The sequence below is a fragment of the Microcaecilia unicolor genome, chromosome 11 (genome assembly GCF_901765095.1).
Source record: "Microcaecilia unicolor chromosome 11, aMicUni1.1, whole genome shotgun sequence".
Taxonomy (NCBI): domain Eukaryota; kingdom Metazoa; phylum Chordata; class Amphibia; order Gymnophiona; family Siphonopidae; genus Microcaecilia; species Microcaecilia unicolor.
Window position 1 is genome coordinate 74,491,603 of NC_044041.1, and position 10,566 is coordinate 74,502,168.

The following is a 10,566-nucleotide window of genomic DNA, read 5'->3' on the forward strand; positions in this document are numbered from 1 at the left end:
GAAAGACAGGCCACAGATCTATATGCAAAACAGAAAACCAATAAAATGTGTGAAAATGTTTTTGCATAACAAATGAAAATATGTAAATGAAAACACATGAAATGTGTTAAAATCTTATTAAAATTTTATAAAAAAGATTATGTAAATATGTGTATAGAAAGAGACAAGGTGAAACCGGGCATGTAACTTCAAAGCAATTTCCCATAAACGCGACCCAGCCTGCAAACCTGCACTGATATAACAGGAAAAGGCAGAGCGCATGCTGATGCAATAATAAACCACCAGACTATAAAGATATGAAGGTAATCAGCATTGAACTTTGAAAAAGTGAAAAAATAAAATAAAGAATGAGGCATAAGTAGACTTTGCCGAGAGGTCCTTCAGCTGGAAATTAAAATACATATGCTGTGTTTGGAAACGTGCCAAAGCGTACCTACTATGTGAAAACAATTGAACGCTTCCGTGATTTATACAAACGCCGCTATTTGTGTATACTCAAGAGTTAACCTTAACATCTCTAATCCCAAAATTATATATCTGTGGGCGCTTGTGGAGGCACTATTAAAAAAGTCACACCCATCCGATATAGCCGAAAAACAGAGTATAATAAATCGCCACTTAAAACTTAGGGCTCACCTATGTTGAAGACACTAGGTGCTTCCACAAAAGCTAAATCACAAACTAAATTTTGCCACATACCGAATCCAGGATACTGCTGCATAGACTTCACTATCGAGCCAGTAATTCACAAATGGAAAAACGAAAGCAGAACTGCGGGACTCCAACAGGATTTTAAAACTAAACAGCGGAAATGACGTCACATCGATCCCGTGAAGATATATAAAAAAATATATTTAAATGCGTAATAGTTATGCACAGCTAAAAAGATATAAAACGTATTATGAGCTCAAAACTAAGCAATGGGCAAATGAAAGATCACAACGAAAAAAAGATCACAGCGAAAAAAAGGAAAATAACAGGAAATGACGTCAAACCGGTTTCATCACAAATGAATATTATGAAGTGCCATATCCAAAAGTTCCATATGCATAATAAATGAATGATAAAAACCTTGGTATAAAAAGTATTCAAACTGTCTGCCCAAATACATTAGTTAAACTCATTAATAAAGAATTAATTGGACATCAAGGCGCTGATTCTAAAGGCACAAAACACTACGTGGTAATGCCTATCTACATAAGTATGAATAGCGGAACTACACGCGATATCCATGCATCAAAATTCGTCAAAGGGGATTAAAATGATATAAAAATAATCTGTACACGTGAAAATACAGAAAATTATATATATATGAATAAACAAGGTGACGATTTGAAGTGATGAATCTTGCACGTATAAACATAATCTTAGACAATCAATAAATGAAATATATTTCACTCATTAAGTAAGTGATTTTTAAAATAAAAATGTATTGTTGATTTGCCTAATAACTATAACAGAGATGTTAAAACGTAAAAAAATTTTTAGATTTGAGTGTATAAAGTAACATCTTGTGCACTTGATGCTATACTTTTTTTTAAAAGGGACAGCATTTGTCCGGCCGGCGCTAAAAAATGAGGGAACACCAGTTTCACCATATTAGACTCTAAAATGGTCAAGCCAAAAAGGTCTTGATAATGAAAAATGTGTCTAAAAATAGATACGCATATATTGATCTGTGTTGTCATCATAAACACCTATCTTACAAAAAAGAACTCAAATCCGTATCTGTATTGAGACCGTTTGGTATAATTGTCATACCAAACAGTCTCAATACAGATACGGATTTGAGTTCTTTTTTGTAAGATAGGTGTTTATGATGACAACACAGATCAATATATGCGTATCTATTTTTAGACACATTTTTCATTATCAAGACCTTTTTGGCTTGACCATTTTAGAGTCTAATATGGTGAAACTGATGTTCCCTCATTTTTTAGCGCCGGCCGGACAAATGCTGTCCCTTTTAAAAAAAAGTATAGCATCAAGTGCACAAGATGTTACTTTATACACTCAAATCTAAAAAATTTTTTTACGTTTTAACATCTCTGTTATAGTTATTAGGCAAATCAACAATACATTTTTATTTTAAAAATCACTTACTTAATGAGTGAAATATATTTCATTTATTGATTGTCTAAGATTATGTTTATACGTGCAAGATTCATCACTTCAAATCGTCACCTTGTTTATTCATATACAGTATATATAATTTTCTGTATTTTCACGTGTACAGATTATTTTTATATCATTTTAATCCCCTTTGACGAATTTTGATGCATGGATATCGCGTGTAGTTCCGCTATTCATACTTATGTAGATAGGCATTACCACGTAGTGTTTTGTGCCTTTAGAATCAGCGCCTTGATGTCCAATTAATTCTTTATTAATGAGTTTAACTAATGTATTTGGGCAAACAGTTTGAATACTTTTTATACCAAGGTTTTTATCATTCATTTATTATGCATATGGAACTTTTGGATATGGCACTTCATAATATTAATTTGTGATGAAACCGGTTTGACGTCATTTCCTGTTATTTTCCTTTTTTTCGCTGTGATCTTTTTTTCGTTGTGATCTTTCATTTGCCCATTGCTTAGTTTTGAGCTCATAATACGTTTTATATCTTTTTAGCTGTGCATAACTATTACGCATTTAAATATATTTTTTATATATCTTCACGGGATCGATGTGACGTCATTTCCGCTGTTTAGTTTTAAAATCCTGTTGGAGTCCCGCAGTTCTGCTTTCGTTTTTCCATTTGTGAATTACTGGCTCGATAGTGAAGTCTATGCAGCAGTATCCTGGATTCGGTATGTGGCAAAATTTAGTTTGTGATTTAGCTTTTGTGGAAGCACCTAGTGTCTTCAACATAGGTGAGCCCTAAGTTTTAAGTGGCGATTTATTATACTCTGTTTTTCGGCTATATCGGATGGGTGTGACTTTTTTAATAGTGCCTCCACAAGCGCCCACAGATATATAATTTTGGGATTAGAGATGTTAAGGTTAACTCTTGAGTATACACAAATAGCGGCGTTTGTATAAATCACGGAAGCGTTCAATTGTTTTCACATAGTAGGTACGCTTTGGCACGTTTCCAAACACAGCATATGTATTTTAATTTCCAGCTGAAGGACCTCTCGGCAAAGTCTACTTATGCCTCATTCTTTATTTTATTTTTTCACTTTTTCAAAGTTCAATGCTGATTACCTTCATATCTTTATAGTCTGGTGGTTTATTATTGCATCAGCATGCGCTCTGCCTTTTCCTGTTATATCAGTGCAGGTTTGCAGGCTGGGTCGCGTTTATGGGAAATTGCTTTGAAGTTACATGCCCGGTTTCACCTTGTCTCTTTCTATATACACATATTTACATAATCTTTTTTATAAAATTTTAATAAGATTTTAACACATTTCATGTGTTTTCATTTACATATTTTCATTTGTTATGCAAAAACATTTTCACACATTTTATTGGTTTTCTGTTTTGCATATAGATCTGTGGCCTGTCTTTCTCATACTCACTATATTATTATTTTAGTTATTGGCAATTTGTATCTACATGTTTTGATTTTCTGGTTTCTGTATTATTTATTATTTTTTTTGTTGTTTGTTGCTAAAAACTGTAGAGATGCATATACATCAATATTTGCTTGTATTATTAACATTTATTATTTACCTCCCCCTTTTTTAAATGTTTCAATAATATAAATTGGATGTTCAAAAAACATAGATATATGGTTTTGTGTTATATTTACGTATATTTATTTGATAACGTCATATGAAATTTGTTTTTTTGTTATCTCTTCATCACAGAGCATTTCAATTTGCAGAAAGTTGACCATACTCAGTATTTTATTTCAGTGTGTTATACATGAAATCTAAATGTTCGTTTATTGATTTGTATTTATGTTTATTTATAGACCCCTGACACAGGCCTATATGGCCGAAACACGATTCGTGTCGGGTCGTTGTTTTAATTGTTTTGCAATAAAGAACTTGTTTAAGAAGACACCACTTGAGAGAGGACTTTTTTGTATCCACTGTTTCCTTTGCTTTGCATATTCCTGAGGCCACCACCAGCTATTATCAGCTCCAGATTTTTAGAAAATGCTACTATTGCACCCTATACAAATACAGACTTATATACTGCAAATTACCTCATGGTCTAATGTGATTTACAAAAAAGATCCACTAGCTATTTCTAGGAAGTAATTAGCCAATTAATCGCTACAATTAACATCCAAAACATTTTCTTAAACATGTTTTCAATGTTTTACGAAACATCATATAGTTAGTCTGAAACCTAATTTCAGACAGTAATGAATTCTATACTAATGCAGCCTGATAAGTAAAAGATTGTTCCAAAATTCTTTTAGCTCTTATGTGGGCCATATACATTGGAGATTGGCCTGCACTTTTTTAAAAACCTTGACATCAGCCTTCAGTCTCCACTGAGAAAATGTAAACATTTCTTGCACAAGGTTGCAGGTATCAGTGGCCCTTACATCACATTTCCACTGGTCCAGGGCACTGCTTTGTCTTGTGTCTAAGGCTTCGCTTGATACACAATCTGATCGTATGCCCTGCAAGGACAAAAAAGCTATTACCGCCTTCAGTCAACACTGAGGAGGTGAGTGCTATACAGTTTAATAGCTGCAGAAAGGCCTATCATTCAGGAGAATGTATGCTTGCCTCCGCCAACAATTCAACGCTCCTGAAAGGGATGGTTCCCTTCCCATCTATCATAGAAACTCATCCAAACACCCACAGCCCTCTATGTTTTCTTCCATAAGAATGTAACTCTGCCTGTCCTTGATATCGGCTTCAGTACCACACAGGTACAGCATTTGAAAGGCATCTACTAGCTCTCTTACCTCACGAGGTCTGCCCCTTTACATGTCTCTACCATCTGGACACTTCACTATTGCTCTAGAAGAGAAGGCCCTAGGAGGCTAGCCGTTGCATGTCTCTCTGGGTCACTTGCCACATACCCCCTTTCACTGATACCTCTAATTCCTGTCCTTGTGAGTTAGCTTTTCCTCGCTTACACAGCTAATGGCTCTCAAAGGTGGTCCTATATTGTCCATTAGGAGCCTTGCACAGTGCACATTGCTAGCACTGTGCTCAGCTCTGGTACCTTACCACTTCATCAAGTAAGCATGCTCAGCAGAGTACAGGCATATCTCTGTTTCTGATTAGAGAGTTGCATGGGGACAGAAATTTCACCCATCCCTGCCCGTACCCACTGGAATCTAACACATCCCAATCATCTCCACTGGAATCTCCTCTATCCCCACCCAACCCCGCAAATATTCTCCTCCATCCCCACCCATCCTCTGTACTAAAATAACCCAACTTGTAGTAAAACAACCCAATTTAACAGTAGTCTATGTTGATAACTTCCCCCTCAGTGCTTATGAGGATTTCAATGCTATCAACTATATCCATTAAATGTTTTAGTATTATTATAATTACTAAGCTAGTTTAGAAACATAAGGAAAGGATAGGTAGGCTGGCCTGGCACTACACTTCCGTGGGAACCCCGCAGGATCTACATCCATCCCTGCACCTGGAGGGGATCCCCACATTTCTTTCCAGTGTTGTATCTATTTCCAATACAATGCTGGAAAAAATTCCCCTCATTTCATCTGGGGGAAGGCACCTACAGCTAGCTAGATAATTTGGTACCTGGGAGCCATGACTACTTGCCATACATGTGCAGCTATCTGCACCCCAACTCAGATGCATCATCTGTGCAGTAAGGACATTCCCAACTCTTGCAATACTATTTTTCCCCTCATACAGCTCTTGAGAACAAGCCTCAAACAAGATGATAACACCAGTAAAGAAGCCTAACGGGAGCTCCTCACATTTTTTTGGATCTCATCACCCAAGGACAGGAAACTCCACTGCTGCCAAGTGCAAACATCATCAATAAACACAAGGACACCTGTTCCCAACAATGGGACAAGATTCTCACCACCTACCACCCACTGCCTGCCACCTTAGCATTAACCAAATGATAAACATGGGGCCTCTGAGACCCATGCATGCCTCCAAGATCCTGTCGGTCATGCTTCCTGTGACATGAAAGTATGCATCAGAGGGGACGTGACCAGCAGGGCGTTGGAGGCGTGCATGGGTCTCAGAGCTGCTGTGTCTATCATTCGGCTTTTTACCACAATAGGAGAGGGGAGAGGCAGCAGCGGCTGAAAGGCGGAAATCACCGCTAGAGTGGTTGAGGACATTTCATGCAGCTCCAAAAATTCTGTCATCTGACGTGACTGCCTCATTTCACCTAATGATAGGGCCGTCCCTGCTGGAGGTAAGTAGAAGAAATCTTGTGTTCAGTTTTGGAGGCTGTATCTTGCTAAGGATGTAAAAAGACCTGAAGCAGTTATAAAGAAAAGCAATGAAAATGGTATGGGGTTTGTGTAGCAAGACGTATGAGTAGAGACTTGCTGACCTGAACATATATACCCTGGAGGAGATGAAAGACAGGGGAGATATGATAGACATTCAAATATTTGAAAGGTATTAATCCACAAACAAACCTTTTCCAGAGACAGGAAGGTGGTAGAACTAGAGGACACGAATTGAGGTTGCAGGGAGGCCGACTCAGGAATAATGTCAGGAAATATTTTTTCACTGAGAAGGTGGTAGATACCTGGAATGCCTTCCCTCGGGAGATGGTAGAGATTAAAACAGTAACAGAATTAAAAAATGCATGGGACAAACACCAAGGGATCCTGTTTAGAAAGAATGGATCCAAAGAAGCTTAGCGGAGATTAGGTGGCAACACCAGTAATTGGGTAGCAAAGCCAGTGCTGGACAGACTTCTATGGTCTGTGCCCTGATCATGGCTGATTAGATTCAGATGGGTTGGGGTGAAACTTTTCAGGGGCTTCGATCGATAACAACTTCTGAAGTTTTAGAACAAGGACTGGGCCAGGCAAGACTTCTACGGTCTATGCCCTGAAAATTGCAAGGAGAAATCAAGATCAGATATACCTATACCTTCTGGGATAAGCAGTATAAAATGTTTTGTACTTTTTTGGGATCTTACCAGGTATTTGTGACCTGGATTGGCCACTGTTGGAAACAGGATGCTGGGCTTGATGGAGCTTTGGTCTGTCCCAGTATGGCAGTACTTATGTACTTATATGAAGTATCACGTCATACCTTATGTAATGAGTTTATCTTGTTGGGCAGACTGGATGGACCGTACAGGTCTTTATCTGCAGTCATTTACTATGTTAACTATGTTAAATCAAGACTCGGATAGGTAGTTACTAATGTGCGTTAAGCAAATAGGGGTAAATTCTATAAGTAATGCTTAAAAATTGGCACTGAAATTTTTACATGCTGAGCAGTGTTCTATAAAGGGTACACATCCTTTATAGAATAGAGCTTAGGGCATAAACCACACCTAACTTTAGGCGTGGTTCAGCTGAATTCTATACGCATGTAAAATTTTGGAATGCCCCCAAAATGCCCCTAGCATGCCCTCCAAAATTTACGTGTATTAGGATTTACATGCAGATCATTATAGAATATGATCTGCGTGTAAATTCTAATTAAGGTCAATTAATGCCAGTGACTGCCAATTATTAGCACTGATTGATTTGTTAAGCAATTAAGTTGCACACGCAAATCGGTTATGTGTGCTGATTTGCACACGCAATTTTAGTTGCTGCCACTCCTTGTGATCTTGGGCAAGTCATTTAACCCTCCTTTGCCTCAGGTACAAAATTAGATTGTGAACCCTCAAGGGACAGATAAATATCCAGTGTACCTGAATGTAACTCACCTTGAACTACTACTGAAAAAAGTGTGAGCAAAATCTAAATAAATCAATAAATCTAAATAAATTATTGAATCCTGGGGATAATGCACAATTTTGGCTAAATAACATGCATTAAATAGCAAAATTATACTTTATTTGTTCTTAATGTGGAGGGGTAGCCTAGTGGTTAGTGCAGTGGACTTTGATCCTGGGGAACTGAGTTCAATTCCCACTGCAGCTCCTTGTGACTCTGGGCAAGTCACTTAACCCTCCATTGCCCCTGGTATAAAATATGTACCTGAATATATGTAAACCGCTTTGAATGTAGTTGCAAAAACCTCAGAAAGGCGGTATATCAAGTCCCATTTCCCTTAATGCATATTAGTTTGTCACCACACAAGCAATATAATAATGAAATGTAAAGCACCTCATCATTATGCAAATTTGCTAAGAATAGCTTATGTTTAACTATGCAAGCTGCATTATTCATAGGAGAGTAACTCCAGCTTTGACTAGAACAGTCTGCACTGAAAAGACAGAGAGCCAGCTGGTCCCCCTCACTGCTCTGCCTAACTGAGTATTCATTGACTGTAGTAGATCAGGCTCACATATTGTCTCAGTTCATCCATTTCTTAACATTTGTCAGAATCTGTCCACCAGATGTCCCTGAAGCTCAGTGTACGGAAAAGGCTCAGTGACTGATTGGAGGTACACAATCTAAGTTCTTTATCCTCTGCCACAGTAACAAAGATGCAAAGAAAGTGTGAAGCAATAGCACCAGAGGAGGTCATTATCAAAAGGAAAGGACCCAGCAAGATAGCTCTTTGAAGGGTAGGACAATGATAAGGTGAGCTGCCGCAGGCTCATAGAATGTACTGGCGAGAGGCAGGCCAAAAATTATTTATTTAAAAATATTTATATTCCACATAGTCCACAGTCCGGAAAATCCGGCGTTCATTCACAGATTTAATGGATTCCTATTGACATCCGTTATATCCATTCAATCCGTTTTTTTCCTTGTTCTGTTACTTCCTGTTCCATGGCAGAGGGAGCAGGGAACCAGCAGAACCGACACCCCCTCCCAGCGGCGTGCACACGGCAGGCATGCACTCGGGGGGGGCTTGGTTAATGCTCTGAGGGGGGGTTGATGCACCAAGGGGGGATTGGGTGATGCGCCGAGGGAGGTGTCATGCTGCATCCGGGGGGGGGGGGTGCACAGTGGCGAACTGCCCTGGGTGGCAGCCACCCTTGCTACGCCACTGCCAGCACACAGGATCAAGAGAGTGACAGACCGAGGGTGAAGCAGACGCTGGAAGGTAAGGGGACAAGGGTGGAGGGCAGCGATAGCTGCCCGAGTGCGGGGGGTTGGGGGTAGCAGTGGCCTGAGTGGGGAGGAGTGGCTGTAGCAGTGGCTGCAGTGGCCCTGCCCTGGGTCTGGCTCTGTCTCTCAGCAGCCCTCCCACAGAGCATTAGATGAAAGAACCAATCATATTCAAGGGACACAACCGCCCCTTCCCTATAGTCAGTTTGATTATCCCTAGTGCAGTAACTGTTAGAAAAAAAACAAAGAGGCCTTTTTACTAAGGTACGCTAAGCCCTAACTCAGGCTTAGCATGTGGAAAAGGGCTTACTGCAGGCCATGCTAAAGCATCTTCAAAAACTTCACTGGCTCCCTATCAGAGCCAGAATTCTTTTCAAATGATGCACACTGATCCACAGGATCATCTTTGGTCTGGCTCCAGAACACATGGCCAACTTAACTGATCTCCCACTGCGTAATGCTATCAATGGAGCACGTAATCAGTAATCGCCTTATCCTCCACTTCCCTTCCTGCCTAGGACAAAGATACAAATCTCGTTTTTAAGTACAAACATCTGGAACTCTCTATCACAAGAACTAAGATCTACACTTGAAAGCCTTCTTTTTCAGGAAACAATACATAACACTACCTTACTCGCTGTAACTAGTCTCGTACCACTACTTATGTATCACTTCGGTTAGTTACTTTGCTTTCCACTATTCACTCTATTCTCTCACTTCGTATCACTCCAATCTACTGCCTCGTTCTGCAGATAGATCTTCTTATTCTAGGTGTTCTACCTTTGACTGTCAAAATTGTCTCCTCTGATGTTCTTATAAGCTGCTTTGAAACCAACCATGTTGGGGAAATGCGGGATACAAATGCCAAAATAAATTTTTAAAAAGTGTAGGTATTCTTTGGTCTTGCCCCAGTGTTCGGAACTTCTGGGCACAAATTAGGCACTAACTCATTAGAATACTGGGCCGCACAATTCGAGGGACAATGGGCCAATTTTTACTTGACAACCCCAAAGTCTTTTGTCCCCTGCCAAGACATTCTAGCCTCCTATGTTGCAAATTATGTTTAATAGCCCAGAAAAGCATGTTGCAATATTGGATCTCACCGTAACCCCTGGTTTTCTGGCATTGGAGGAATCAGATCCATCTTCTGGATACTTGGGAGGCTAGGGAGACGAGGGGATCCCCTAGGCGCACAAAGTATTTTAAACAAGTATGGACCCCTTACTTACAGATACTGAGTCCTCAGGGTCGCAGCCTACTTGTTAACACATAGGAGTCATTGGTTCACACTTTCCTTCATACCTCATATCCAGTTAACATGCATTGGGGGGGGGGAGGGAGGAGGGGGAGGTTTAAGTTTAAAGTTTGGAGGTGAGGAGGCCCCTGGGGGTTTACAGAGTTCAAGCCCAAGGGGTCCTGATGGTGGGAGTTATTTTGGATGGGCAGGAGAAGGGGGA